General features: G+C 43.1%; 1 long non-coding RNA gene across 4 annotated transcripts in view; it reads left to right on the top strand.

The window, feature by feature from the left end:
• Positions 1-24667, top strand: part of LOC132675638 (uncharacterized) — a 68413-nt gene that overhangs the window by 25375 nt on the left and 18371 nt on the right. For all 4 annotated transcript variants that reach the window (XR_013553331.1, XR_013553334.1, XR_013553333.1 and 1 more), the window contains exon 3: positions 7503-7610. This is a non-coding gene — a long non-coding RNA (uncharacterized LOC132675638). The remainder of the gene's footprint in view (positions 1-7502; positions 7611-24667) is intronic.

Below are 24667 nucleotides of genomic sequence, written 5' to 3'. Positions count from 1 at the left end.
TCCAAATCTGGGACAGATCATAGTAATCAGTCCACTGTACAAGTATTTCCAATTTATGGATGTTCCAAAATTTGGCACCTTCAATCTGGTGCCATCTTCAACAACACTTAGCAAACATTTATAAAGCACTGTGTTCCATGTTATAGAGCCTAAGGAGTTAAGATCAATGAGGGAGAGAAGAGTCACAGACAACTGACAAGACAGTATACCTAGATGAGAGTGTCAATGAAGAACAGGCTTATTTCAGCGTGCAGGGAATTAACTGTTGTTTCCCAGTGGAGGCAAGAGAGGGATAAGCATTCTAGACAGAAGGGACAGAGCAGAGGCATGGATCAGGGAAGTTCAGGCTGTGGCTGGGAATAGTGAGTAAACCCTTTGCTAGGGCATGGAGTATGTGAAAGTGGGTACCAGGGAAAAAGATTGAATGAAAAATTGGGGTAGCATCATGGAAAGCTTCATTCAGAAAGAGGAGAGTCATTGAGGCTTTTGAGCATAAAATTGGGATTTGCTCCTAACACTGCTCCATGACTGTGTCTCTCAAGGAGTGTCATGTCAGCGCTTGACTGCACAGGTGTCTTGTTCACACTCTTTCCTGACAGGAAAAGAATCAGCTTAAAAGAAGAAGCAAAACAAAACAAAAAAATCCTATCCTTGAACTCCGTTCCTTTCTGATAACTTTCTCCCTAAATAGCAAAGCCTATCAGAATAGGCTAGAATCTGTATCTGGATAACCCCCCCTCTGCCCCGATTCGGTTTTTAAAAACCTTTAACCCATCACCATCAACAAAAATCCTCTTTAAAAAAAACCACATGAGATATATACTTATTGAAGAAAATTTAGAAAATGCACATAACCAAAAATATAAAATTAAAATTCACTCATTAATCAATGCCTCAAAAACAACTGTAGTTGAAATGTTGGTATATGTTCTTCTGTTCAATGTATTATGTATTATCTCTCTATGCACAAAATGCTTGATTTATAAAAACTAATACAGGGGGCGCCTGGCTGTCTCAGTCGGTTAAGCGTCCAACTTCGGCTCATGTTGTGATCTCGCGGTCCGTGAGTTCGAGCCCTGCGTCGGGCTCTGTGCTGACAGCTCAGAGCCTGGAAGCTGTTTCAGATTCTGTGTCTCCCTCTCTCTGACCCTCCCCTGTTCACGCTCTGTCTCTCTCTGTCTCAAAAATAAATAAACATTAAAAAAAAATTTAAAAACTAATACAGTTTATTTTATAATCCGCTTTCTTATTAATACTCAGTGACAACCATTCCTTGTCATTAAATATTTTTCTATAACTTCAATTTTTTAGGTCAGATTTATTGAGGTATAATTTACATGCAGTAAAACCCTTTTTAAGTGCTTAGTTTGATGATTTTGAAAACTATATACAGTCATGCAAGCCCCACAAAACCAAGATACAGAACATTTCTGTCATCCCCACGTTTCCTTTCTCCACCCCAGTCTGGCAACTACAGATCTGATTTCTATTCCTATAGCCTGCTTTTTTTCCAGAATGTCATATAAATGGAATCCTACAGAACATAGCCTTTTATTTCACTTAAAATAAGGCCTTTGAGATTCATTCATGCTGTTGAATGCATCACCAGTTTCTATTTATTGTTGAGTAGTATTCCATTGTGTGAGTATACGACGATTATTCATCCATTCACCTGTTGATAGACATCTGAGTTGTTTCTAGTTTTCGGTGATCTTTTATAAAGCTTCTGTAAACATTCTCGTGAAGGTCTTTGTGTGAACCCACATCTTCATTTATCTTAGATAAATTCTTAGGAGTGAGGTTGCTGAGTCATATGGCAGGTATACATTTCACTCTATAAGAAGCTGACGAACTGGTATACGAAGTCGTGCTACCATTTTGCATTCCCACCAGGAAGGTACAAGAGCTCTGTTTGCTCTGCATCCTCATAGCATTAAAAAAAATGTAGCCATTCTAGAAGGTGAGAAGTGGTATCTTACTGTGATTGTATTTTGCATTTCCTTGACCATCAGTATCTCTTTTTTAAACTTTTTTTTCCAATACGTTTTTCTCTCCTTTGTTTCTATTTTTTTCTTTTTTAATTTACATCCAAATTAGTTAGCATATAGTGCAACGATGATTTCAGGAGTAGATTCCTTAATGCCCCTCACCCATTTAGCCCATCCCCCCTCCCACAACCCCTCCCGTAACCTTCAGTTTGGTCTCCATATTTATGAGTCTCTTCTGTTTTGTCCCCCTCCCTGTTTTTATATTATTTTTCTTTCCCTTCCTTTATGTTCATCTGTTTTGTCTCTTAAAGTCGTCATATGAATGAAGTCATATGATTTTTGTCTTTCTCTGACTAATTTCACTTAGCATAATACCCTCCAGTTCCCTCCAGTAGTTGCAAATGGCCAGATTTCATTCTTTTTGATTGCCAAGTAAGACCCCATTGTATATATATACCACATCTTCTTTATCCATTCATCCATTGATGGACATTTGGGCTCTTTCCATACTTTGGCTATTGTCGATAGTGCTGCTCTAAACATGGGGGTGCACGTGTCCCTTCAAAAAAGCACACCTGTATCCCGTGGATAAATGCCTAGTAGTGCAATTGCTGGGTCGTAGGGTAGTTCTAGTTTTAGTTTTTTGAGGAACTTCCATACTGTTTTCCAGAGTGGCTGCATCAGCTTGCATTCCCAAAACTTTTTTTTTTTAATGTTTATTTATTTTTGAGAGAGAGAATCACAGCTCGAGCAGGGGAAGGACAGAAAGGGAGGGAGACACAGAATTTGAAGCAGACTCCAGGCTCCAAGCTGTCAGCACAGAGCCCAGTGCAGGGCTCAAACTCATGGACTACGAGATCATGACCTAAGCTGAAGTTGGACGCTTAACAGACTGAGCCACCCAGGCACCCCACCCCCCTGCCCCATCATTGATATTTCTTTTATGATGAAATGCCCATTCAAATAATTTGCCCATCTGGGGGAAAATTGCAAGTTTATTTTTATAACTACATGAATACACCCAAAGGAGATCTGGGTTTGGAGGGGCCTACAGCATACAATTTAGAGAGCCCTATTTAAGGAAAAAACCATAAAATTATTCATCCACAGCTATAAGGACCTTTCCCAGTGTTATAAAGGAGGAAATGAGGGGCCCAAAGCTTCACTTTCGTTACCTTCACTGTAAATCTGACCTAGATAGGACATAACTGCTTTCCTTAATACTGTATTATTATACATTTAAATTCTTTAAAGAATAAAAACATTGAAAACCACATTCGAATGAACATCTTACAGCTAAATCTTGGTATAGATATATTTTCAATTCCTTCGTGTAATTTTAAAGAAGTAGAATAGCTTGGTCAAATGGTATGATCCTACTGAAAATTTTTAATACAAGAATTGGTACTATTTATACTTCTTTTTTTTAATGTTTACTTATTTTTGAGAGAGAGAGAGAGAGAGAGACAGTGTGAGTGGGGAAGGGACAGAGAGAGAGAGAGAGGGAGACACAGAATCTGAAGCAGGCTCCAGACTCTGAGCTGTCAGCACAGAGCCCAATGCGAGGCTCGAACTCACAAACCGTGAGATCATGACTTGAGCCGAAGTCGGACACTTAACCGACTGAGCCACCCAGGTGCCCCACCAGTTCTCATTTTAGTGACTGATACCTACATCCATCCACTCACTCAAAGGAGAAAGCTGGGAACCTTCCCGAACTTGAACTCGTTTCTCCTGCTTCTCCACCTTCTTACTACCTTCACATCTTCTCTACCTGTCCACCCCACTGCCAGCTCCATGATCTGAACCACCCCACCCTCTGGAATAGTTGCAATTAACTCCACCTCTTGTCTTTTGCCCTCTACTCTCCCAGTCCAACTCCCACTGCTTTGCCAGATCCATTTTCTAAAATGCCAATCTGATCATTCTTAATCCCTTTAATTGCTCCTCCTTCTCACGGCACAGAGTCTTAATTCACAGGATGATACAGAAACGCTCTGTGCCTAGCCCGGCTCTACGTCAACACACTACCTCCCTTCCCAGATAGGCTCTGGCTATACCCAGGTATCTGTAGCTACTTAGGCCCATCAGGCTATTTTTTGCGTATTTAGTATACTGTTAAACTAATCTATCCCCCAGAATGTGTTCTCTGCCATCCTCACCCAGAATATCCAGCCAGTGATCACTCAAGGTCACTCAAGAATCATCTCTGCTGCTAAGCCCTTTGCAATTTTCCCAGGTAAAATACATTTTCCCCAGTCTTGCTCTTGCTTTGATCATGGCACCTGGAATATTTTTTGCATTTATTTATTTACATGTGCAGCATGTAAATAAATGGCAAATAATTTTCTATTAGATTGGGAATTAATTTTTCACTTTTATACTTTGGGTATCTAGCATGGAACCCAGCATATAGTATAGATATATGCTTGTGCCTGTTGAATAAATGAATGCATTAATCATGGTGGAAAGAGCATTGTTCTAAATAGGGTCTGAAGATCTGTTGTATAACATAGTGACTACAGTTGATAGCACTGTATTGTATAACTGAAATTTGCTAAGGGGCGCCTGGGTGGCTCAGTCAGTTGGGCGTCCGACTTCAGCTCAGGTCATGATCTCACGGTCCATGAGTTTGAGCCCCGCGTTGGGCTCTGTGCTGACAGCTCAGAGCCTGGAGCCTGTTTCAGATTCTGTGTCTCCCTCTCTCTCTGAACTCCCCCCATTCATGCTCTGTCTCTCTCTGTCTCAAAAATGAATAAACGTTAAAAAAAATTTTTTTAAAAATTTGCTAAGAGACTAGGAATTAAATGTTCTCCCATACAAACATATATCTGTATATATATGTATTCATATAGACATGGTGATATGTTAATTAACTAGATGGGCAGAATCCTTTCACAATGGATACTGTATCAAATCATCATGATGGTATACTTTAAATATCTTACAATTTTGGGGCGCCTGGGTGGCTCAGTCAGTTAAGCATCCGACTTCGGCTCAGGTCATGATCTCACGTTCCGTGAGTTCGAGCCCCGCGTGGGGCTCTGTGCTGACGGCTCAGAGCCTGGGGCCTGTTTCAGATTCTGTGTCTCCCTCTCTCTCTGAACTCCCCCCATTCATGCTCTGTCTCTCTCTGTCTCAAAAATAAATAAACGTTAAAAAAAAAAATCTTACAATTTTATTTGTCAATTATGCCTCAATAAAGCTGGAGGAAAAAAAAAAGAAAGAACACTGTTCTAGAAGTTCAGTTATGAGTCTCCTCCTGGCTCAACCACTCACTGTTAATTTACCTTGGACAAGTCACTAACCAGTGGTGTCGAATATAGATTGCAAAAGAAGGATTAGGGAAACTGTGACTTCTTTTAAAGTTTATATTCCACCTAGTTCCAAAGCACATAATGATTGATTGATTATGGGGGGAAAAAAAGAAAGAAAGAAAGAAAGAAAAAGAAAAAAAGTAAAATGGTGAAATAAAGCTAAGGGTGAAGTTGTCATTCAAAAATAGGCAGTGGAGGGGGGTGCCTGGGTGGTGGTTGGGTGTCCCACTTTGGCTCAGGTCATGATCTCATGGTTTGTGGGTTCAAGTGCCATGTTGGGCTTTGCGCTGGCAGTGCAGAGCCTGCTTGGATTCTCCGTCTTCCTCTCTCTCTGCCCCTCCCCTGCTCGTTCTCTCTCTTTCTCTCTCTGTCAAAAATAAACATTTTTAAACTACTAAAAAAAAAAAAGAAAAAAGCAGTGTAGGGGCACCTGGGTGGCTCAGTCAGTTAAACGTCTAATTCTTGATCTCATCTCAGGTCTTGATCTTAGGGTTGTGAGTTTAAGCCCCACGTCAGGCTCCAGGCTGGGTGTGGAGCCTAAATTTAAAAAATAGGCAGTGTAAAACAAAACAAAACAAAACAAAACGAAACAAAACAAAACAAAAATAGGTAATGCAGTACAGGTCCATAATAGAAATGGATAGAAAATTTGGTTCTGATTCATGGCAAACAAAATAAAGAGGAGAGCACTCTCAGGAGACTGATAGGGTTAATAAGATAAAAATGAAGAACTTACTTTGAAGGAACATAATTTTTCCTAGCATTGAAGCCTGAGAGAAAAATCTCACCCTCACCCCCAGCATACAGTATTACTATCTGATTTAATGGCTGTCTTAGCTTGGGTTCCTTGGAGGTGGAATCCAAGATGGCGTTTCCCACACGAATCATTTAGGGAGGGAGTGTTCTCAGGAAAAAGCTGGAAGGAGGTGAGGGAAGCAGAGGAAGAATCCTGGCAAACGTGTGGTTTCAACTGAAGACAGCCTGGTCTCATAAGGGGCTCTGGAGCCTTAGAGGCATCACGGGTTGTCCGCCTGGCTTTTGTAGCTTTACATTAGTCAGTCATGGGCTATGGTCTGCCACTGGAGTGGAGCGTAGTCTGCCATCCCCCAGACAGTTCTAACCTGCTGGTTGAGAACGCTTTTCTGGAGAAGGGTTTTGACAAGCACAGCAGCTGGGGATGGAATGCATTGGAGGACGCACTAGCCTGGTGAAGGGCTCTGGGTGTGGTGGCAACAGTGTCTCTTGTAACATCCTTAGTAAACACATAGGGACAATCTGAATAACTTTCTTAAAGGGTCTCTTTTGGCAAGGTAGTGGCAGGGGACAAGCAGAATTCAGTAAAAGCGATTCTATTAAGTGCCAAGACCGTATGACAACATATACATCTCAGTGGGGACCGATTGTAGCTCAGAGACATATTTTGGACAATCTAAGAAATGGATGGACTACTTAGTTTTTTTTAATGTTTGTTTATTTTTGAGAGACAGAGAGAGACAGAGTGTGAGTGGGGGAGGACCAGAGAGAGAGGGAGACACAGAATCGGAAGCAGGCTCCAGGCTCTGAGCTGTCAGCACAGAGCACGACGTGAGGCTCGAACCCACGAGCCATGGGATCATGACTTGAACCGAAGTTGGATGCTTACTTAACCTACTGAGCCACCCAGGTGGCCACCCAGGACCACCTACTGAGCCACCTACTGAGCCACCCAGGACTGCTTAGTCTTAGCCACCTACTGAACCTACTGAGCCACCCAGGACTGCTTAGTCTTTAGATAAGCTTCCTTGAACGTGAAATCTTAAATTTAAGCTCTTCATATGAAGTAAGCTTCAGAGAGTTCTGAAGAGTTCTCCAGAACTTCAATTACACATATTTAACAATGCAGACTAGAATCAATCCACAGGCTTTGAAAATAAAGACAAATATTTTATTTATTCATCACTTCTACACCATCTACTTTGTGCCAGGCACTAGTCTAAGTGCTGTACAAATATTAATTCATTCAATTATCGTAACAAGTCTGTGGTGGATTTTATTACTATTCCTATTTTATAAATGAGGAAATTGAGGCACAGAGTTTAATCGCTCAAAGCACACAGTTAATAAATGGTTTAGGCCATTTACTATGTAAGGTAAAATCTAATTATGACTGTTAAGATGCTTAATTAGGAGTAAAATCAATTAAACTTTGCATTTCCAGATCAATTTCAAACTGATCCATCATGACTATGTTGACGCACTCAGAGACCTCAAGGAGTACGGAAGCCATAGTCTGCGACCAATGGAACCGTGTCACCTGGTTAACACGGTTTGTTCATCTTTGTGATTTTAACAATTTTTGCCTTTAAAGTTACAGCCAACTCTCAATTACGTGAGTAATGGGAGGTCATAGATAAACTCAAATTGTAATTAGAACAAATTTCGAGGAAATCTTTTTTAAGTCCCAGAGCCATGTGACAGTTTAATGAAAGTTCTAGATTTCCTCCCCGCCCAAATGCATATAAAGACATAAAATTTTTTTCCATGTAGTTTCAGGGAGTTCATGGATTCCTTTACACCTCTGGGATTTTAGAAAGAATCTTTAAAAATTGAGCAATTAGCCATTTTGGTGATGTCAGAGCCCTCTGAGACAAGCCAGAACAGCGACATTCCCCTTCACAGTGGCCCCAGGAAACTTGCATGTATGTATGGTGGACTTGATATTTATTGAACTCATGGGACTCTCTGGGATCATATGACTCAGTTGGTCCTCTGAGTTTCATTCCCAGGGAGAACAGTTAATTATATATCTGCCTATACATCCTTACTATATTTTAAGTCTTTTGGTGGCAGGGACGAAGCTTGCTTATCTTTATAGAATCCAAAGGAGCTTATCAACACCTCACAGAGCAAGGGATTAGAATGAAAACATGACATTTCAATGCAGAAGTTTTGAAATGGGGGAACATCTGGATGCATCAAAATGTGAATATGACTTTTTTTTTCTTTTTTAACAAGTAGCATTTAGAGCAAATGTCACTGACTTTCACGCTCTCGTCCCATTCCTGAGCCTTGTAACATCCTCCAGGGATTGGATACCTGTTACGCACAATTCTTGGCAAATAAAGACACTCTGAAAGTTAAATACTTGATATCTACCAAAACAACTGCATCAAGATTGACAGAAAAATGTGTATTCTTCTTTATACATTGAATTGACTTATTGACTTCAGGCATGATAGGGTTCTATTTATTTAGATGTTCCGGTTTCCATAATTGCCTACCTGAACTCAGGCAGACTTGGTATGAGGTACTAATTTGAGAATGTCCCACTAGAGACCTGGTAGAGACCACTCTAGCAGTCAAGAAATAGTTAAATAGCAATGCTCTGGCAGTTAGTTAAGTCCCCGTTGTAACTGGAGGAGATATTTATGAGTGCAAGGTAGTTTATTACTGTCACTGTAAATGTGTATTGAAAATGTACTATGAGGGGCCTCTGGGTGGCTCAGTTGGTTAAGCATCGAACTCTTGATTTTGGCTCAGGTCATGATCTCATGGTTTGTGAGATTGAGCCCTGCATCGGGCTCTGCACTGACAAGGTGGAGTATGCTTGGGATTCTCTCTCTCCTTATCTCTCTCTGCCCCTTCCTCCCTTTCTCTCTCTCCAAATAAATATATAAACGTTAAAAAAAATGTACTCTGAACCAAGTGTTTACATCTGACTTAGCTTTGCGAATAAGCCCATGACATAGGATATTGGTTGATTTTATTAGAAACTTTCAATTTTCTGAAGTGGTCATACTATCTTATACTCCCAACCACAGTGTGTGAGAGTTCCAGTTCCTCCGCATCCTAGCTGACCCTTAATGTTATCAGTCGTTCTAATTTTAGCCTTTCTGCTAAGTGTATAACATTTAGAATCTCATGGGGACTTTCATTTCCATTTCCCTGCTAACTTATGTTGAGTGCCTTTCTTTATGTTTATTGGCCGTTCAGATATCTTTTTTTGACAATGTCTATAGTAGACTTTTGTATGTGATCTTGCTGGTTGTTCGATTTCTTTTTATGGATTTTCAGGAGTTCTTTATGTACCATATCTTCAGGATATGAGTCTGTGTGTGTGTGTGTGTGTGTGTGTGTGTGTACATGTGGCTTATTTCATTGTCTTTTTTAAAATTTTTTTAATGTTTATTCTTTGAGAGAGAGAGAGAGAGACAGAGTGTGACCAAGGGAGGGGCAGAGAGAGAGAGAGGGAGACATAGAATCTGAAGCAGATTCCACCTTGTCAGCACAGAGCCCGATGCGGGGCTCGAACTCACGAGCTGTGAGATCATGACCTGAGCCAAAGTCAGATACTCAACTGACCGAGCCACCCAGGCGCCCCTCATTTCATTGTCTTAATAGTGTCTTATAAGAAGATGTTTTAAATTTCGTTGAAATCCAATGTAGTATTTTATTCTTTTTTTTTACTGGCTGAATAATAAGTTCATTGTATGGACATATCACATTTTTTTATTGATTCACTAGTTGATGGACATTTGGATTGCTTATGCTTCGGGGCTACAATGAATAATACTGCTATGAACAGGCTTGTGTAAGTTTTTGTGCAGACGTATGTTTTCAGCTCTCTTGGGTATATATCTAGGATTGGAGCTGCTGGGTCATGTGTTGACTCTACGTTTTGCTTCTTGGGGAACTGCCAAACTAGCTGCACCACTTTAAATTCTCACCAGCAATTTCTCCATATGCTTCGCAACACATGTAATTATCCAATTATCTGTCATTTTGATTAATAGACAGTCTAATGGGAGTTAAGTAGTATCTCATTGTGGTTTTGATTTTCATTTCCCTAATAACTAATGATGTTGAACATCTTTTAGCATGTTTCCTAGCTTTCGTGTATCTTCTCTGGGGAAATGTCTATTCAAATCCTTTGCCCATATTTCAGTCAGATTATCTGTCTTTTTATTATTGAGATTTAAGAGTTGTGTTGTTGTTGTTGTTGTTGTTGTTGTTGTTGTTGTTTAGAGACAGAGTGTATGGAGGTGGGCAGAGGGAGGAAGAGGAAGAGAGAGAGAGAGAGAGAGAGGGAGAATCTTAAGCAGGCTCCACATTCGGTGTGGAGCCCAATGCAGGGCTCGATTCCACGACCCTGGGATCATGATCTGAGCCAAAATCAAGAGTCAGATGCTCAACCAACTGAGCCACCCAGGCACTCCGAGAATTCTTTGTATAAACTTGATACTAGTCTTTGATGAGATGTCTAATTTTCAAATATTTTCTTCCATCCTGGGGGCTGTCTTTTCCTACTGATGGAAACCAAATGAGACTATCTTAGTTTGGAGTTTTTCCAGACTCTAACCCATCACAGCATCACATGTGATCATCAGAGTTTAGCCAGGATCTCCCCATCCCAGCAACACCCCTCCCTGCTCCTCCCTGGTTCATCTGTGTGTGGGCTTGACAGATGCACCCAAGGATGAAAGCAGCCGATCTTGGCTCACCTAGAAATGGTCACCCTGCTTTGGAATTGAGTTTATACTTTGTTTCATTCACAGCTCTTCAGTAGCTTTTTGGTTTTTTTTTTTTTTTAATGTTTATTTATTTTGAGAGAGAGAGTGACAGCAGGGGAGGGGCAGAGAGAGAGAGGGAGAGAGAGAATTCCAAACAGGCTCTGCACTGATAGTGCAGAGCCCCACGCCAGGCTCGATCTCACCAACTGTGAGGTGAAATTTCACCTGAGCTGAAATTAAGAGTTGGACGCTTAACCAAGCCACCCAGGCCGCCGCCCCTCCCGCTTCAGTAGTTTTAATGAAAAAAAAATATGGAGAGCTTTTTGCTTTAAAAATATATTTCCTCATTGTTTTAGTGGCCTTTCCCCTCTTTTCTTCTAGTCTTAATTGGAGGCAGAACGCAAGGCTAAAATAGATACTATATTATTATTTCACATATTTAAAAAACCCCAATAACATCTCCAAAGTCATTCTTATTTTGGTGGCAAATTTAAGATTTAGACCTACTCTGTCTGACTGCAGATCTCTCGTACTTCAATGTTAAAGTATACTGTATCCACAGAAGAAAGGGTTTCTGCATATTCAGAACCGTCTTTGGGGCTATACACAATCTGCAAAAAATACTTCATTTTCTTAAAAAGTAGATGTCTCATAGAATCTCTCATATCAGCTACATAAAACGTTGGCAAAAGATATTTGTAGATAGAGGGGCTTTCCTCAGATCCCTCTTATCTGAGTGAAGTTTCCTGTTCAGCATTTGTTGCCTGGTGCAAACTTGTACAACGATAATAGAACAGAAATAGACTCGTGAGGAACGCAGCTGTAAAAACTCAGGCTGGGGAAGGAGGAAGTCTGGCCCCAAATCAGAACAGACTCTTGTGTCACCACTCCTGGTTAGGAAATTATACCTCTTTGTCACTAGCATTTTCGATACGTGTATATATTTAAGTTAATTGCCTAATAATATTTCACTCGTCGATTTGGTCATTTAACAAACACGTATTTTATGCCTGGCATGTGCCAGGCGTTGCTAGGAGCTGGCTATGGGGTAATGAATAAAACCGTCTTGGGAACGTCTTCCTGAACCTTAGCATATATACGCCTCATTCACAGTGAGTTTTTCCTCTTTTTTTTCTTTTTAGTTAGACCTTGTACTTTCTTTATAAACCCCAAGTTGTTTTTGTGCTCTCTTCCTAGCCAGACTGTGAACTATTTGAGGGTAGGTGTCCTGTAATCGTCATTTTTGTCAGCAGATTCTAGCACGTGTGCTACGACTCTTGGTAGGTTCTCAAGACATATTTGTTGATGTGACTCAGTCTCTGCTGGTAAGATTTAGGAGAGTCACCTAAACGGGCTACGCCTGACATTTATAGCAGGCAAACTGTGAATCTTGTTTCTTGAGGAACAGGTGCACTATGGAACAGGCATGCTTCTGGAATAGGTGGTATCCTATTATGTGAGCCACCTAGAGGCACCAGCCCTGGCGTGTCTCCACGGGATGTCGTTTACACCACAGTTTACGAAAACGCGACGCACACCCTGTTGGCTGCGTTCAGAGAAGTACTCGTCTGAATGCGATCACGTCAGTACTCCTTCCTGCCCAAGCCAAATGATCTCGGCCGGCCACCCTTCCGTGATTAGGCAGTGATCTTGGCTGTTGACTCTCTTTTTATTCCCTATTGCTCTTCTTAAGCTCCTGCCCTTCTTTCCATTTCACCCTTTATCAGCAAATTGCCTTGGGAATAGTGAAGAATTACTTTACACAAAGAGAGGCTTGGCCTTTACCCTCAGCTACTGGAAGATGATCTGTAGGCCCTTAGAATGTCACACCTGATGGGAGTGTCTTTGTTTTCCCAGGGGCCTGAGCCACCAGATAGTCTAACAGTATGATTTATGTTGGGGGTGTTGGGCCATGGCATATCCGATTTGTCTCTAGAGGGGCCTGGAGACCAACGGTAATAGCCTGACCTCCAAGAAGCACTGGACTAAAGGTCAGCCACATGGGCAGGATGTGGGGGGGGCACCCCAATGAAACCGAATACCAATGGCTTGGGTGAGCTTCCCTGGCAGGTGATCCTCTGCATGTTTGTTCATATTGTCACATGTGTATGCTGGTGGTATAACTTGTCCATGCCTCAATGGGAAGAAGACATTCTCAATGGGAAGTTTCCATGTTTGAGCTCTCCTCAGCTCTGTCCTACATGTCTCTTCCCTTGGCTGATATCAGTCTGTATCCTTTTGTTGTAATAAACTGTAACCAGGAGTATAGCAGCTTTCAGTGAATTCTGTGAGTCCATCTGTGGAATTATTGGAAGCTTTGAGGGGTGTTTGGAACTCTCCATACTTGTAATTGGTGTCAGAAGTGAGAGTGGTCCCTTGTGGGGACTGGTCTCTCTAAACTTTGTGGTGAGCTTCGGGGCTCCGGGGTGGCTCAGTCGGTCAAGGGTCCGACTTCAGCTCAGGTCATGATCTTGTGGCTCGTGAGTTCTAGCCTCACACCGGGCTCTGTGCCGACAGCTCAGAGCATGGGCCTGTTTCAGATTCTGTCTCCCTCTCTCTGCCCCTCCCCTGCTCATGCTCTGTCTCCCTCTCCTTCAAAAAAAAAATCAATAATAATAAAAAAACCAAAATAAAATAAACTTTGTAGTTAGCCTCAATTCCTGCACCTTCTCTTCTACAGTATAGATAGAATTAAGCATAGGTAAATTGAATTCCCACTATTTTTTGCACTCTCATCTACAAACTCACCTTTGTCTTCTTCTACAGAAACTTCTCTCCCTCAAGCCTCAGAGCTGCTTTTCCTTTAGTTCACCACCATGCCTTCTGTTTGATCTCTTGATCCTACCCCTCCAGTCTTTTCTGGGACTCTGCTCGTGACTTCCTCTCTCCTCAGTTTTTTTACTCCTCCCCCTCTGTAGGCTTTTACCCGCTGAAGGAATGTGCTCACGTCCACTGTTCTCCTAAGCAAAGAGAAACAAAAGCAAACCATGAGCAACCTGAACACGAGAGCACCTTGAGCTTACCCGTCCTCCTCTGAGGAAAGTTAGATGCTTGACTTCTCCATTTTCTCATGTCTCATTCGTACTACAGCTGATTGTGGTGGGACGGGATCTCTCCATTGCACTGCCAGTGCTCAGGCAAAGATCGCCGAAGACTGCTTATTTGCAGCTCAGTCGTCCATTTGGTAATTGAACAAATATTTAATGCCACTGTGGGTCAAGCATCATGTTGGGCCCTTTTGTCTGTAATGCTGGACCCAAATAGACACAATTTCTGGCCTCATGGCATTTACAGTTCACTGGGTGGGGGGGGCAAGGGGGGCGGCTTTCAGACAAGTATCATAAACAAACACGTTAAGTGTTCTATTACGGGAAACACAGGGAGCTATAGCAACTTACAGGGCCTGTCTCTGTAGCATTTTTAAAAAAAATTATTTATTTTGAAGGAGACAGAAAGGGGGCGGGTGAGAGAGAGGGAGAGAGAGAATCCTAAGCAGGCTCCACACTGTCAGCGCAGACCCTGAAGTGAGGCTTGATCTCATGAACCATGAAATCAAGACCTGAGCCAAAATCAAGAGTCAGATGCTTAACCGACGCTATTGACCAGGCCCTCGTTTGTTTGTTTGTTTGCTTGTTTGTTTGTTTCTCCTGTTTTTCTAACCATTTCTTTTTACTGCCTTTGCCTGCTCCTTTGTCTTTGCCCACACCTTAAACTTTGGTGTTCTCTAGCATCCGAGCTCTGAACTCTTCTCTCCTCCTCCTCCACCCTTTGGGGTTAGATCTCCTTCACTATTACAGCTGTAGTTACCACCTGCATACCTGTGATCCCACGTCTGCACCTCTTGGTTAGGCCACACTCCTGAGTTCTCTTCCTTAGTGTTGATGAATAAATAATGCCACTGTCTACCCAGCCTCGATGCCAGAGCCCCGGCTGTCCCCCTACATTCCTCTCTCCTGCCCCGTTGCCTCACCAAGTCCTTTGAGTCTACTGTGTTGTGGACAGTTGTCATTTCAGCATCCGACCCCCCTTTCTGTTTGCGGGGGTATTCTGCCGTCATACGAGATGCCAAAGCTCGCCGCTTTGGTGACCGGATTCCTGCTCTTTCCATCCCTGGCAACCGTGACGCAGGCACACGACTTGCGCTCTGCTAGCTGGGTGTTCTCTGGCCCTTCAAATTTCTTTTCTCATTCCGCTCCTGCCCCTCAGTTTCTTTTCCATAAACTAATCATTTGAAAATATAAGTCAGATCAGGACGCCTGGGTGGCTCAGTCGGTTAAGTGTCTGACTCTTGATTCCAGCTCAGGTCATGATCTCATGGTGGTGAGAGAGAGCCCCACATCCAGCTCTGTGCTGGCGGTGCGGAGCTGCTTGAGATTCTCTCTCTCCTCTCTCTGCCCCTCCCTTGCTCGAATTTTCTCTCTGTCTCTCAGAATAAATAAACAAACTTTAAAAATATATGCAAGTTAGATCGTGTCACTCTCAGCTGAAAGTCTTCTAATACTTTCCCATCATATTTGACATAAAACTCAAAGGCTTTATTGTGACCTACAAGGTCCTACGTCATCAACTGCTGGATGACACTCCATCTCCAGTGCCTGTCATTCTCCCCTTGCTTATGCTGTTCCAGCCTCCTCCTTGTCCCCACAAGCTGCCAAGCACACTCCAGACTCAGAGACTTTGCACCCGCTATTCCTTTTGCCTGAAAGGCTCTTTGCACCGACTCGTACATGGTTCACTGTCTTACCTAATACACGTCTTTATCCAAATGTTTGCAGAGAGCCTTTCTCTGACCGTCCCATGGAAAATAGTCACCCCCCTCCCTACCTAATTTTTCTTACAGTGCCTCCTACCATCTGATGTTATATGGTTTACCTATTTGTTTACTGGTCTGCTTTCTACCTCCTCCATCAGAATGTAACGCTACAGAGCTCCCTCGCCCCTTTCACTATTCAGGGATGCAGAGAGAAGTCTGCAACCAGGAGAGGGCCCGACCATGCTGGCACCCTGATCTTGGACTTCCCATTCCCAGAACTGTGAGAGAAGAATTTCCATTGTTTGTAAGCCACCCAATCTGGGGTATTTTGTTATAGCAGCCCTAATAGGCAAAGGCATCTGACAACCAAAATAATGCAGCCCATTTCTAAATGTCGCCTGGGAGGGAAGGTGTAGCATGGCCCTATGAGAACCAGTGTTAGAGGAAGTGAGGGGGAAATACAGGAGGGTGTAAGTAGGGTGTTGGATGCTCTTACCTCGATCATGGCCTGCTCATGGTTCCACACGGCATGCTGTGTTTCAGCTATTCATTCCCTCTGCCAGTCTGTGAGCTCTCTGAGGGTAGGAATTATAATGTGTCAGAGTGTATCACCCATCTGAATCCATGAATATGTATGTTTGTATGTATATGTATATGTATATCTTTTCCTTATTGGACTGCCTAGCTTCCATAGCTATATTCTTTTCTGACCCACCCACCTCTGTCCCACCAGGTGTCACTCAGGCAGGTGTAGTGAGACAAAGCTGGGACTTCTGACATCACATGTGCCGGCCCCCATGTGACCGCCTGGCCCAGCCCTGAGCCAGAATGTGCTCCCGTAGGATTAGCTCCGTATTATAGATGAGGAAATTGAAGCTGGTATTCTTTGCCCGCAACCTGTTGATTGATAAGCAATCGACAACCATCTCCAAAAGCCCTGTGCTCAGACTTAGGTCATGATTTTAAAGCACAGGCTCCCCAGGTGGTGGGACAGTGTCGTTGTTGCAGATCCGGTCACCACGAGACCTGCAGCAGTCCCCTCACGCTGTGCTGAGGGACAGCGCCCTTTGAGTTATGGCAGCCTGCACTCACTTGCCACCAACCCTGCTGCCTCACCTCATGAGACATTACGTGACCTGCTTGGATCGACTGAACTCATTAGTGACCTAGCTGAGACTGGAGTCGAATATTTCCTTTTCCATGTCACTAGGGTCCCTCTATGCTAGGTGTCTTCTAGACTTTGAATAGCCTTGCTTGTAGGACCCCGAGTCTTCATAACCTTCATTAGCCAAGTGCTTCAGTGGACACACAGAGCCCAGAGGACAATCCCAGTGACTCTTATCCCAGGGTGCTTTACTACCCCCTGGGGCTTTTGTCCTCACACTCTTCTATCTTGGTGACTTGGGCTGGAACACATATCCACTCCTTTAGTTTAAGGCTTAGAGAAGCTTGACCTATTTCTTTCTCAGCCTACACCCTATTTTTACCCTCTGACTGAGGCATAACAATATGGGTTCTTGTCCCTCAGGCCTGGAGCAAAGCTACCCTCTTTCCTTACAACAGTGTTTTTCAAACTTTGGAGACACACACAGAGAGAGAGAGAGAGAGACAGGGTGCAAGCAGGGGAGGGGCAAGAGAGACAGACAGAATCTGAAGCAGGCTGTAGGCTCTGAGCTGTCAGCACAGATCCCGACGTGGGGCTTGAACTCATGAGCCGTTAGAGCATGACCTGAGCTGAAGTCGGACACTTAACCAACTGAGCCACCCAGGAGCCCCCGCACTCTTAACTATAAGAGAACAAACTGGTAGTTACCGGAGGGGAGGTGGGTGGGGGGATGGGTGAAATAGGTGAAGGGGATTAAGAGTACACTTATCATGATAAGCTCTAAGAAATGTATAAAATTGTTGAATCAAGGGTGCCTGATCAGGTCATGATCTCATGGTTTGTGAGTTTGAGCCCCACATTGGGCTCTGTGCTGACGGCTCAGAGCCTGGAGCCTGCTTCGGATTCTGTGTCTCCCTCTCTCTCTGCCCCTCCCCTGCTCATGCTCTGTCTCTCTCTGTCTCTCAAAGAATAAATAAATGTTAAAAAAATTTTTCAAACTGTTGAATCACTATATTGTACATCTGAAACTAATATACCACTAGGTGTTAACTGTACTGGATTTAAAATTTTTAAAATAGAAATAAAAAGTATTTCTTCTTACCTTTTGAGGTAAAAAAAAATCGAGGTTCGTAGCTTGCAGGTGATGATTATGATTTGTTAGAATATATCAGAATGATATGCCACTAAAGACACATCAGAGTCTGGTGGGAGAGGATACATCTATGTGTTTTTTAAGTTCCTCAACTGATTATGTCATACCACCCTTGCTACTTCTCCAACACACACACACACACACACACACACTCACGTGCACGTGCCCACCTGCGGTCTCTACTGTTGTTGAGAACAGACATATTGTACTCATCTGGATATTCCTCCGTGCCCGAAACAGTGCCTGGTACTCAGATATTACTCAATAAATATTTATAATTGTCAAGTGGCAAAGGAAAGTTTGAGGGGGAAAAGGTGGAAGCTACGCAGTTTTCTTCTGCCATGCCAGGCCAACACTTGGCACTTGATGAATGTCACTGGCTGTGATCGTAACGACTTGTGGAAAACATAAACACAACCACGAGAAGCTAGATGAATAGAGCGTACAGGTGTGATGAACAGCCATTGAACAGGGCCGGCCCTCACCACTGCACAATAAAGCTCTCTTTCCCCCTCAATGCACTTCAACAAACCAATCCAGACCAGGAAACCTCAGGGAAGGAGTGGCTGTCATCTCCCTAAGTAATAGAGCCTATCTCCTCTTAACCTTTGTGACCCTCAAAAACCAGTAAATTCCTTCTTTTATCTATCCTAAATCCTTTATATTACCCTCTAAGCCAATTTTCTGTTGTACTGTATTCAATGGGAATTGAAAACAGCTGGTCACCATCTGCTGTAGATTAATTCTTCATGTACTTGAAGCCTATAATTAGGTCATTCCTCAGCCTTCTCTTCTCCAGGCTAAATATCTTATTTCCTTTAGCCCTTCCCAAAAGGTTTTATTTTCCAATTATTTAATTGTCTTTCTAGTGTTCTCTCAATACCAGGCTCTCTGTTCTCCATACACCTCAAGTTGAGGAGGTTGGTCAGTGTGAAGGGTTGTGGGTGTTTAAGGTCACCCCCGCCACTTCTGAGGACTCTTTTTCTGTAAGTTGTTTATTTTTAGAGGGTCACTTAGAAATGAACAGCAGCCTTCTACTGAACAGGACCCTGCCATGCTGAAATTGGAAACAGAGGGATCAGAACATTATGCTTTGCTCCTACCCTGACTCCAGATAAACTGACCAAAGCCTTGACTTTGCACCCCAAATCCTGGAGATAGCCAATGCAAATCTACAGGGAGTCACTGTCATTCTTGATTATGGATACATCATGACAATAGCATTTTCAAAGTGTCTTGGAAACCTGGAAGGTCAGTGACAGCTGGAGAAAGATTTTTAACTTGACTAAGCTCAGGAAACAAGAGTAGAGAGAAGTGTTCTTCCTCCGAAGTCCAGGAAATATCCTGCTGGTAGAGTGACCCAGAGAGGAAGAAAGCCCGTCTAAGCATCGTTCTCCAAAGCAGTGGTTCCTTAGCTTTCTCCCTTCTGGAATTATATATGTGCAACACATTCTAAATTATCCAGGTTTTTATGAAATACAGAAATACTTTGTGGGTCAATGGATTCTTGAAATGATTGAGATTGTATTTTCACTTCTGTGGCTCTCTGTGCTGTCTTTGTCTCTGGAACTGCGTTGGAGTTTTGCAGCATGACTTTTGGTGGGAAGAACAAACCCTTGGTGGCCCCTTCATGAGGTAGATATTATCACCCTCATTTTTATAGAGGAAACAGATACACAAAAATTTCAAAAACTGTGCCCAAGATTACTTGAATCCAGGTCTAGTTGGTCTTTCTAGTGCCATTACGATTGCCCCGGCATGCTTGGCACACAGATATCTGGATCCCATGCTCAGATTCTGATTTAGGAAGTGGGGCCCAGGAATCTGAATTTTCAGTCAAATATCCCAGCAATGCTGATGCAGGTAACCCAAGTCCTATGTATACAAAAACACTAACAATCTGATCCTGGGATGTCTGAATAAGAAAATCCAGGTCATTGTTTCCCACGCTCGGGTTGTACATCTACGAAGGAGCTTGTGAAAAAGAAGCCTAGATTCTATTCCTGAATCAGGATCCAGGAAGGGCGGAGTCCAGATGGCGTGTGTTCGCTTGCAGCCCCGGGGTATTCTGAGTCACGATGAAGGTTGAAAACCACCGGTATGAGTCCTCCTCCCAGTGGTTTCCTATCCCCAGCAATTCTAGATGCTTTTGTGAGAGACTGAGTCAGCCAGGGTGAAAGATAAGATACTACTGGCTTTAGAGCTATGGGCTTCCTCACTATGGAAGGAAGCTTCTGGCTGAGGAAACTGTGGCAAGGTCACTCCAGGCAGGTGTCCCCTAAAGAAGAATCGTTAACCCTAAGGATAAAAAACCAGGGTTTTGAAAGCCAAGTGTTGCATTTGGAATCTGAAGTCTAGGGAAGGGATAGCCATTTGTTATGATTGATGTCGTAGCAGGTAGTGTTGCCTTGGCAACATAGCAGGGGACTTACCGAGGAGCTAGACAGAAGAACAGATGGGCCGGGTGTCATTCCATTGAGAACTTAGGGGACATAAAAAGGTTTACTAAAATGAGCAATATAAAAAAATACTTGGCACATTGAGAAATCCAGTCATAGAGGATGAAAACTCAGAAGACTTGGTTCCATGAATATATTTTAAATCTACAAAATATGTTTTAGCAGCAGGAGCAGAAGAAATTTTCATTCTACAGACCTCCTTTGCAAGCAGCTTTCTAGTAAATCATGCACTGTACCATATGTAGTGGTAACATACCGTGTGTGGGAAAATGAGTGTCATGTTTGCACTTAAAAGCCAAAGCCACACAAGGACAATTAAACTGTCACTAGATGACCTAAAGATAATCGATTGAATTCAGCACAGCGATTCCTTGAGTCAGGATTTATCAAGTAAATACATGGAAATAATTCTGAAAGTTCATGCACATTTGTATTTAAATTTCGAGCGTTATAATATTTCTGGACAACGTTTAAAAATATCTTAATTCCCTAGATTAATTTTGACTCATATTTATTTAATTCATTTCTACTTTGAACCAAGGGAAGGTCATTACTTAACACTGGAACATCCATACTCCATCGATGCCTCAAATTCATGATAACCAAATCAAAATTATTGAGAAAAGACTTCTTCTTCAGTAGTTAAACTTCACGACTTCCTTAAATACACAAATACTAAATTAAAATGATTTTTAAGAGGAACAAATGGATTCTATACAAGTGTTTATCCCACCACTTGAAAAAGATCAAGCTGGTTTTCTGCCACGCTGAGCAGTGAACGGAGGCTGACGTCATCAGACAGGGCGTGGGAGGGCCTCACATTTTTCTTGTGTGGATTGATCTCTGAACTCTAAGGATGGGGACCGGGGGGTGGCGGGGAGGAAGAATCACACCTTATACTCGTGAGCGCATGTCCCTCCGAATGTTCCTTGGGATAAGCTTCTGAGAGACTGAATCCTTCCTGCAGACCCGACTTTTCCTCATTCACCTGGGGTTTTCTCTTCCTGTGAGAAGCGCATCTCCTGAAATCGGATTCTGAAGCAGGCAGACTTGCTCAGGGCAGCAACGAAGAGCTGAACTAAGCTCAGGGCTCTCCATTCCTGGCCAGTCAAAGCCCACCCTCTCCTCATGTTAGTACCAGGGAAGACGGTTTGGGGGAGCATTGAGACCCACTTTTACAGCGGGTGCACTATGTGAGGAAGTTATAATTCCATGATGGAGGAAATATAATCCCAGACTGGAGGAAAGATGGTTGGAATAAGATGGTCCAATGAATGGCTCATTCCGTCCCCTCATGTAGTCTACGTTTACAATCACATGTGTATGTTCCTGTACACAGAAAAGTCTAGAAAAAAAGGTTGTCTATACAGAAAAAGGAAGGCCTCAAATCCTAGGAGGAATCTCCTAATTACTTAGGATTCCACTGGTTGCAAATTACAGAAACTGATTTGAGTTAGCTTACGCCAAAAGGGAGGCTTTGTTAAAAATTTTTTTTTATTGATGCTTTATTTATTTTTGAGAGAGAGAGAGAGAGAGAGACCGAGTATGAGCAAGGGAGGGGCAGAGAGACAGGGAGACAGAATCTGAAGCAGGCTCCAGGCTCCGAGCTGTCAGCACAGAGCTTGATGTGGGGCCTGAACTCGTGAACTGTGAGATCATGACCTGAGCCAAAGTTGGACGCTTAACAGACTGAGCCGCCCAGGTGCCCCAAGGGGGGCTTTGTTTTTAAAGGTAAGGGAGGGGCACCTAGGCAGCTCAGTCAGTTAAGCATCCAACTGTTGATTTCGGCTCAGGTCATGATCTCACGGTTCATGAGTTCTAGCCATGAGTAGGCTGTCAGCACAGAGCCTGCTTAGGACTCTCTCTCCCTTTCTCTCTGCCCCTTCCCCAGCTCCTTCTCTCAAAATAAATAAATTAACTTTAAAGGTAAGGGAATGTCTCCTGAAACCCAAGGGCAGGGATGTAACCTATGGCTCATACTGGAATCAAGGGTTAGAAGTCCATCACATGTCTCTCTGTGCTGGCCTCTGCTGGTCTCTCATTCTTGAGCCTTCCTCTGTGTAGACTGGTTTTCACCACTTCTCCTTCTTCACATTGGAAAGCAGGGCCACAGTCAAATCCTGGGGCTTCGTTTTCCCCCATCCAGGAGAGACCCTCGCTGAAGTGGAGGTGTGTTGAGTGCATTTCCAAATTCCTTGGCTCAGTTTGGAACAGGTGTACATTCTTGGTCCCATCAAGTATGGCTTGGGGAGCGGTCGTCTTCTATAAATATGGCCTCTAGGAGCCCTGTTGCTCTGGCCGCGTGGATGGCAATGGGGTTGGGGTGCAGATAGGGCATTCCCAGAGTGGGGTAAATGGGTTTGTCCTGGGAAAACTGTAAGACCCTCTCCCTTGCCATACATAGACACTTTTTTTTTTCTTATACATTTAAAGATCCCCAACCTAAGATGATCTACTTGAACCACGTGTATATCATTTCTATACCGTCTATGCCCTGTTCTTACACAGCATACCCCCAGGTCATGTTCTGCCACTGCATCCAAAAGAGTTTTTATGGAGATATTTTTCACGATCAGAGCACATGATTTCCAGGAGAATTCCGTGCCTCTTCCAATTTAGTCGTGTTCTTGTCTACATTTGATATCTCACTATCTTGCAACCTATGGACTCTTTCAGGATAAAAACTTCTTATGCATCTAGTACGAAATGGTGTAGAAAATTGGAATAGCCACAGTAAAAACCTCCCGCTCAGAAAATAAAAAAAGAACAGCTATCATTGGTGGTGGGTCCAGAGCTCGTGCCTTCTGTTGTCAATAAATTACTGAACCCCAGATTCTCACGTGCACCCATTAGTCATCTCATTGGTGGCAGTGGAACGAGGTCCTTGGTCAGGTGATGTGACCTCAGGTTCTGACTACTGGATCGCCCCTGTTCAGTGCTTTTTAGGGCCATCTGGGGGTGGATGATGTGTTCGCAGCAGTTCACTTTCTGTTAGAATACTTGGACCTCAGGATAGTTTTAGGAACTGAGAAATTGTGGGGCCTTGTTCACCAGGCCCGTTGGTTTTTTTCTTCTTTCTTGCTCTTTTTTCTTTTTCTGGCAGTGCAACGGTCTTAAATCATTCGTTTAATTTCTGGGACTCCATTTGCTCATAGCCATTGCCAGAAGTTCTGTGTATCTGTTTGTCGGCACTAGGGCTGGGATCCCTCTCCCTTGCCCCTGGCTTTCAACTGGGGAGGTGAGTTTTCTTCTTAATCTGCCCTCGAATGTTGCTCCAGTCTCCGCCGCAAGCATCATCACCTCTGTCGCAGTGAGACACGTCAGCAAGAAGCCCTCACACTTGGCTGTCTTCAGCAGAGCCTGTCCTGAGCTCAGAAATTAACAAAGAGGAGTGATTATTCACTCCACTCCCCAGTGCTTGAAACTGGGCAACTGGCTCGCACCCCACCCTTGCGCCAGCTCTCAGAAGCAAGCTGCACCTGCCATTGGTGCAAGTAGCTGCATATTTTCGACAGCACCCACTATCAAATATAGTTTAATAATATTTAAATATACCCAACATGGGGCTCAAACCCACAACCCCAAGATCAAGAATCACAGGCTCCAACTGAACCAGCCAGGGGTCCCGTGTTTTCTTTTTTCCTAATAGGGGCTTCTTCGTTCCATTTCTCCCTTGTCAACGGGTTTTAATTTCGTTCTCTCACACGTTCACATTTTAACATGCATACTTACTACACTCTAATGTTAGTATCTTTCCACACCTTCCTGCTAAACAATATGAGTTTCTAGGAAAGGTTTAAGTCCAATCACTACCCCGCACAGTTTCACAGGTTGTTATTGTCTAGCTGGGTCATTCCGTCTCAGTTCTGTAACTCTTACTATGCACTTCTATCAATGTATGAGACAATGTTTGTTTTAGATTTACTTACCTGTTAATTAACTTCTTTACTCATGATATCTTTTTTACTTTTAATTTAGTCTGCTTCCAATTTCCTTCTTCCTTGAATATATCTGTTATCAATGTTTCCTTTAATGATCTAGTAGCGGTAAGCTTCTTGTCTTCGTATTAAAGACTGAATGTGCCTCCCCCAAATTCCCAATGGGATAGTGTTTGAAGGGGGAGTGTTGGGAAGTGATTAGGTTTAGAAGAGATCATGAGGGTGGGGGCCCTCATGATGTGATTAGTGTCTTTATCAGAAGAAGAGAGGACAGAACTCTTTTTTTTTATTTAAAAAAGGTTTTTTTAATGTTTATTTATTTTTGAGAGACAGAGAGTGAGTGGGGGAGGGGCAGAGAGAGAGAGAGAGAAAGACACAGAATCTGAAGAGGCTCCAGGCTCTGAGCTGTCAGCACAGAGCCCAACGCAAGGCTTGAATTCACAAGCTTTGAGATCATGACCTGAG

Source organism: Panthera onca, chromosome F2 (genome assembly GCF_046562875.1).
Source record: "Panthera onca isolate mPanOnc1 chromosome F2, mPanOnc1 haplotype 2, whole genome shotgun sequence".
Taxonomy (NCBI): Eukaryota; Metazoa; Chordata; class Mammalia; order Carnivora; family Felidae; genus Panthera; species Panthera onca.
The sequence above is the reverse complement of the archived record's forward strand: the minus strand, read 5'-3'. Positions and strand labels throughout refer to the sequence as shown.